This window comes from Microcaecilia unicolor, chromosome 2, assembly GCF_901765095.1.
Source record: "Microcaecilia unicolor chromosome 2, aMicUni1.1, whole genome shotgun sequence".
Taxonomy (NCBI): domain Eukaryota; kingdom Metazoa; phylum Chordata; class Amphibia; order Gymnophiona; family Siphonopidae; genus Microcaecilia; species Microcaecilia unicolor.
The window spans coordinates 63803897-63811215 of NC_044032.1; positions in this window are offsets into that span (position 1 = coordinate 63803897).

A 7319-nucleotide genomic window follows, 5' to 3' on the forward strand; every position below is an offset into this window, starting at 1 on the left:
TTGTTGGTGTCCTGGCATGTGAGGGGGACCAGTGCACTACGAATGCTGGCTCCTCCCACGACCAAATGGCTTGGATTTGGTCGTTCTGAGATGGGCGTTCTCGGTTTCCATTATCGCCGAAAACCGGGGACAACCATCTCTAAGGTTGACCTAAATGTTGAGATTTGGGCATCCCCGACCGTATTATTGAAATGAAAGATTGCCACCCATCTTGTTTCGATAATATTGGTTTCCCCTCCCCTTCGCCATGACGTCCTCAGGAAAACTTGGGCGCCCCATTCAATTATGCCCCTCTTTGGATCACAGAGTTAACTGTGCCCTGCTGCACGCCAAGACAGGTAAAAATTAAATTGCCGGATGCATAAAAATTAATCAGAAAGCATCTTCACATCCAGAACAGCAACAGCAGCAGGTAAAGCAATCAAAAATAGCAGTGTTTTTTTTTTTAAATAAAGAATAGAATGTCCTATGTCCACCATTCTGCAGATAGTAAACTGTTGAGCAAAGTCTTCTACAGGCCAAAGTTTACTAAACTTTTGAGTTAATAAATTACGGTGATACAGTATCTTGCAAAGCAACTCCTTAATATAGAATTCTATAAAAACTGGTGTGGAATAAGGCTGAACATCCATAAACATGCATTTGAGTGCAAATTGCTTATGAATTAATTCATGTTCAATTGACTGTGTACATAAAAAGTTCTTATGTGCATATAATATGTAGATAAAAAATGAATAGATATGACAATTACATGAAATCTGGGATTAATACATATCAAATATACACAAATGTTTGTGTATATTTAACATGCATTAATCCCAGATTATATGACATGCACACCCCTAATATGCAAAGCTGTTTTTGTGGGCCAGTTTTCACAAATAAATAGATAGATAAATAACTGCACCTTGAGAATTGTAGTTTTTTTTTAGTTTGTTTTTTTTGTCAGGACCTCATGCATATTTTCTTCTGAAAGTTTGCCTATGGAATCTCATTTGCCTTTATAGCAAACTTTCACTAAAATGTGGGAAATCCCATGGGTTAGTACACCGTAAGGATGTATATTCATTTGAAACAACATAGATGTTAATGACATGTCCTGTTTCATTTCATGTCATTGGCAAATGAAAATGAGCAGAAAGAAATCATGGAATTTTATGGGGTTTTTTCATACTGTCAGTAGTGCACACTCTGAATAGTGTGTGCTTTGCACTATCGGGCATTTTCGAAAGAGAAGGGCACCTATCTTTTGACACAAATCGGGAGATGAGCGTCCTTCTCTCAGGGTCGCCCAAATTGGCATAATCGAAAGCCGCTTTGGCCGTCCTCAACTGCAGTTCATCTCGGGGATGACCAAAGTTCACCAGGGCCATTGCGGGGGGAGTACTTACCGCACTCTTTGAGGTGGTGGTAAGGACTCTCGTGCTAACCCTGCGGTAATCGGACAGCACGTGGCACTGCCTGCTTACCACCAGGTAAACCTAGTGCTATAAAAATATTTTTGTAGCATCGGAAATGGCATGCACTGGGGTGGGAACTACTGCCAGGCTGCTGCAATAGCCCAACGGTACTTCTGGTTTAGCAAGCTGTAAGCCTGCATTGGGCTTACTGCCACTTAGTAAAAGACCCCTTCTATGAATAGTGTGTACTCTGAATAATGCACACTGTCCCCCAAATTCTATAAAGGGCACCTTAAGTTGTGTGCACTAATTTGACTACATGGCCAAATTGCGTGCACAACTTAATCAACAAGCCAATCAGCACCAATAATTGGTACTTAACCAATTAACAGCACTAATTGGCTTTAATTAGAATTTACGCACACAACTTTCTAGGAGTATTCTACAGTGCAGTGCACTATTATGGAATATTCACAGTCTGCGCCTAAGTTATGTACAGGTATTTAGGCCTGGTTTTAGGTGGCTTAAATGGGTGTGCCTAAATTTTAGTCACAAGAACAACACATGAGCATATTCTATAAACTTGCCTAACTTTAGGCATATAGAATCATGGTAATAGCATGGTTTTTTGGCACTGATTTCTAAGACACCATTTATAGAATTTGGCCCTCAGTGAATAAAGTGCACTCCTTGAATAGTGTTCACTCTGTGAATAATGTGCATTCTGAATAGTGTGTACTCTTTGAAAAGTGTGCGCTGAATAGTGCACACTATGAATAGTCTGTATTCTGTAAATGGCGCACAGTCTGAATAGTATGCAGTCTGAATAGTGTGTGCTGTCTGAATAGAACACAGTGAATAATGTATACTCTGAATAGTGCGCACTCTGTGAATAATGTGCACTCTGAATAGTGTGTACTCTTTGAAAAGTGTGCGCTGAATAGTGCACACTATGAATATTCTGTAAATGGTGCGCAGTCTGAATAGTATTCAGTCTGTGAATAGTGTGTGCTGTCTGAATAGTACACAGTGAATAATGTATACTCTGAATAGTGCGCACTCTATGAATGGTTGCACTGTCTGAATAGTGCGCACTCTGTGTATGGTGTGTACTCCAAATAGTGCACACATATGAATTGTGTGCACTTTCTGAATAGTGCGCACTCTGTGAATAGTGTACACTCTTTCAAAGGAGTACACACAGATTTGGAAGACTGCATATTCTTTCAAAATGAGCACGCACTGTTAATGGCATTGCTACCATAATGAGAGAATGAACGAAAATGAACATTCGCAGAAACCACAAGGGAAGCAACATTAAATGAAAATTTTCTGCCTGCACCATCCTCTTAGAATGTAAGCTATCTGGAACAGGGAAGTACCTACTTCCTATAAATTGCCTTGAGCATGAGTTTGAAAAGGTAAACAATTAAATCTAAAATTCAAATCCAGCAGCCCAGCAGTATAGCCTGAAATTTGGTACATAACCATTTTGATAACGAGATGGAGAGCTGTTTTTAGCAAAGATAAAACTGAAGTATGACCAGGTAAGGGTAATAAAGTAAAATGTTAGCACTAAAAGAGGTGACATTTTAATGTTTGCAAGAATTTAATCTGCAGGATAGCAGATAAACTACAGAAAGAGAAATCATTATGCCATTGTAGTATATGTTGTGCATACTCTGCCAGTCCTAAGGCAAAATTTGGTGATAACCTGTAGTACCTCTGTTATACCAGAGACTTCCATTGTTTTATAGAGCAGGAGATGTATATCTCAGAGTTCATGTGAAGCTACAGGGGATTGTTATTATAACAGATAAATATAATTCACTTTATACATCAAACTAAAGCAATGTTCATCTGGGGAATGCAGCCTGGAAAATGTGGTGACCAACCAGGATAGTCTTATGAGGTAAAGACCTGTTCTGAATTGCAGCCAGTAACTATTCTTTGATCAAGCAGAAGCAGGGGGCTATCAAATCTATAACAAAATAATTCCCACATAGTTAGAGGAAAAGGTCACTGGATATTATTTTCACCTTTCTGTCTATAGCAGTTGACTCCAAGCACATTTATCAGCTACAAGTAATATCTGTCAGAACTGCAGCACAGCTAATGCAGTTAATTTTCAAAACCAAATAATCACTGTATCATGGGATGATGAACTCCAGTTCCTGAGTACCAGAAATAGGTGTGGTCTGCAAGATTGCCTGTTTATGAGCAGCATTTTAGAAAGAAATCAGAACTAAGACATCCAGGTCAGGACAATGCAAGTTCCACTAACGGTTTAGAAAAAGATCTAATGAAATCACAAAAAAACAAATCCACTTGAATGAAAAATGACAGATCTTGTATGCCTGAAGAAAATGGAAGGAAAAGCCTCAAAGAGCTCAAAATCTCACAGGATTTAAAAAGCTAAAAAGAACTATAAAGATCTCTTACCCTTTCATCATTGACAAAAACTTTCATTGGAAATTATTTAATTTTTCCATAAATTTTTCACAAAAAATGTTTTCAAAAACTTATTTTTCTGCTCAATAGCACATGTTATGGACGTATTCATCAGAAAAGATTACACTCTCTCTTTAAATTACTATTAAACAAACAGCCGCTAATGCGTTTACTTCCTTACTCGAGATTTGGAATAAGGGTGCTCAGAGCATAAATTTAGACATGGGCATTTGCACATTTTTGTAGGTACAAATGGTCACTCCTAAATTTATGTGCAACCATAACATTTAAGCGTTATTCTATAAACCATGCCAAACTTTAGGCGTAGCTTGTAGATTACCGCTTAAGCGTGTGTTTTTCAGTGCTGAATTTTTAGGCACCATCTACTGACTCTACCCCATTATGTATGAAACATATGCTACATAAACATTAATGTAGAAATATTGGGTATGCCATAAATGTAAATGTTCAAAAAAGTGTTAATGAAAGGAAGGAAAAAGTCTCAAGAGCTCAACAATCATACAGATTTACAGAGCTAAATAGATCAAAAGATCATCATCGGCAAAAAACCTTCCACATTAAATCTTTTGCAGAAATTATTTAAATGTCTCTTTTTGTTGCTACAATATTGATCCAAAATCCAGTGTTACAGTAAAAGCTGTGTTTAGATATACCACACTAACAAAGTCCAAGTCTCAATGCTGCAAAAATAAAGCAGTAAAAAAGCACTGAGACGTATCACTAGTATTCATCATAGATACAAAGATATAGCACTTCTCTATATGAGGCACTTATTTAGGACTTGTGCTGAAACAATTTCTTCTCTCCACGCCCCAGGCCTACAATGGCCAGCGTTTCGCTCTGCTGCTTCAGGGTCCTGGTTAGCAAGACTACTTAGCATTGACAGTAGGGTTTTGATGACTTTGAGAGGGGTCACAGTTTCCACCACAAGTCTGATAGGTAGAGGGAGATAGGGACCCAAGTCCCCCACTCCATAGTGTACTGCACCGACTACTACACTACTCCAGGGACCTGTATGCTGCTCTAATAGACCTGGTTATAACATCTGAGGCTGTCATATAGGCTGATAAGTCATACTTTTATTCACATTTTGGGGGGGTGGGAGGGGGGTGGGTGGTTATCCCTGATTCCCTCCAGTAGTCATCTGGTCATTTAGGGCACCTTTTTGTGCCTTATTCATTATAAAAACAGATCTAGCTCAAAACGTCATCATTTTAGTTTTGTTTTTTTCCATTATGGCTGAAAAATGCCTAAGTTTTAAGAATGCCCAAATCCTGTCCTCAACATGCCCCTGACATGCCCCCTTGAGATTTGGACACACTGCAGATGAACAGCATAGAGAAATGTCTGAAAAATAGGTTTTGAAAATACTGATTTGGATGTTTTTGTGAGAAAATGTCCCAATGCTGCTTTAGGCCACTTTTTAGACATTTTTCTCTTTTGAAAATGAGTCCTGGTCACCTATCTAGAATCATTATTCATTGCTCTTTGACACTTTTTATTCATGTATCTATATTGTAGTACTTCCATATTATTGTTAGGCATGTTCTTCTTTTTTTCAGACACAGTGTTACCACAGAAAATATGTCACTTATGTTACTTTTCACTTTTATATGTATAACTTTTTATGCTGCATTAGCATCAGCTCATCATACACTTTTTATGTAATACTTTTTATTTTGTGTGTATATTATAAGTACATAAGTAATGCCATACTGGGAAAAGACCAAGAGGCATATTTTCAAAGCACTTTGGGAGGCTAAGTTCCATAGGTTTCTATGGAACTTTGGGAGGCTAAGTGCTTTGAAAATGAGCCTGTATGGGTCCATCGAGCCCAGCATCTTGTCCACGACAGCGGCCAATCCAGGCCAAGGGCACCTGGCAAGCTTCCCAAACGTACAAACATTCTATACATGTTATTCCTGGGATTTTGGATTTTTCCAAGTCCGTTTAGTAGCGGTTTATGGACTTGTCCTTTAGGAAACCGTCCAACCCCTTTTTAAACTCTGCTAAGCTAACCGCCTTCACCACATTTTCCGGCAATGAATTCCAGAGTTTAATTACACGTTGGGTGAAGAAAGGTTTCTCCGATTTGTTTTAAATTTACTACACTGTAGTTTAATCGCATGCCCCCTAGTCCTAGTATTTTTGGAAAGCGTGAACAGACACTTCACATCCACCTGTTCCACTCCACTCATTATTTTATATACCTCTATCATGTCTCCCCTCAGCCGTCTCTTCTCCAAGCTGAATAGCCCTAGCCTCCTTAGTCTTTCTTCATAGGGAAGTCGTCCCATCCCCGCTATCATTTTAGTCGCCCTTCGCTGCACCTTTTCCAATTCTACTATATCTTTCTTGAGATGCGGCGACCAGAATTGAACACAATACTCAAGGTGCGGTCGCACCATGGAGCGATACAACGGCATTATAACATATTATTAATATTAACATATTAACATATTATTAACTCATCATACATGTTTTAATATAAATTAATTCATATGTTATTGATGTGATCTACTTTTATAAAGTATTTCCGTGTTTTTTTGTTAGACCCCTGACACAGTCATATGTATGCCGAAACATGGCCCATGTCAGGTTTGTCTATTAAAAGATTCTCGATTGTTCCATTCCTGAAGGCTCATGTGAGCTTCTTTTTGTGCTGTTTTTACATTTAAGAAATATATATAAATATATATATAAAGATATATATATATATTTTTTTTTTTTTTTTTTACCTGGACTGAGCTGTGCTGTAGACTATAAAGGGGCAAAGCTAAGGTAGGCAGAGCTACATTAGGCTCACAAAGGACCAGGTCCTCCAAAAGCTTGTCCATGTCAGCCGTGAATAGTACTCTGTTTCTCCCAGTACTGGGCTTGGGTCCACACTACATGGTCCGAGGGGGCCTGAAAGCTGTTGTAGTGGCAGGCAATGTGTCTGGGTAATAGTGCATGATGGTGTCTACCACAGAGGCATGATGACCCAACCCCAAACAATACTGTATTTATGGGATACCTGGGAAGAGGAGTAGCTGTGAGAACAACTGACAGGTGCAGAGCAAAGGAGGGAGCATGGAGAAAGGGAATGGAACTTGATATACCACCTTTCTGTGTGTGTGTGTGGGGGGGGGGGGGGGGGGGGGGGTTTCCAACTACACTCAAAGCAGTTTACATATTATATTCAGGTACTCAATTGTACCTGGGGCAATAGACGGTTAAGTGACTTGCCCAGAGTCACAAGGCGCTGCAGTGGGAATCAAACCCAGTTCCCCAGGATCAAAGTCAGCTGCACTAACCACTAGGCTACTCCTCCACTCCAAGTCAGGAGCTGTTGGCTAGAGCAGAACACATACGCTGACAAACAGGCTGACAGGGAGCTTCTGACTGAAGTGCTACTACTACTACTATAAATCATTTCTATAGCGCTACCAGTCGTACGCAGTGCTT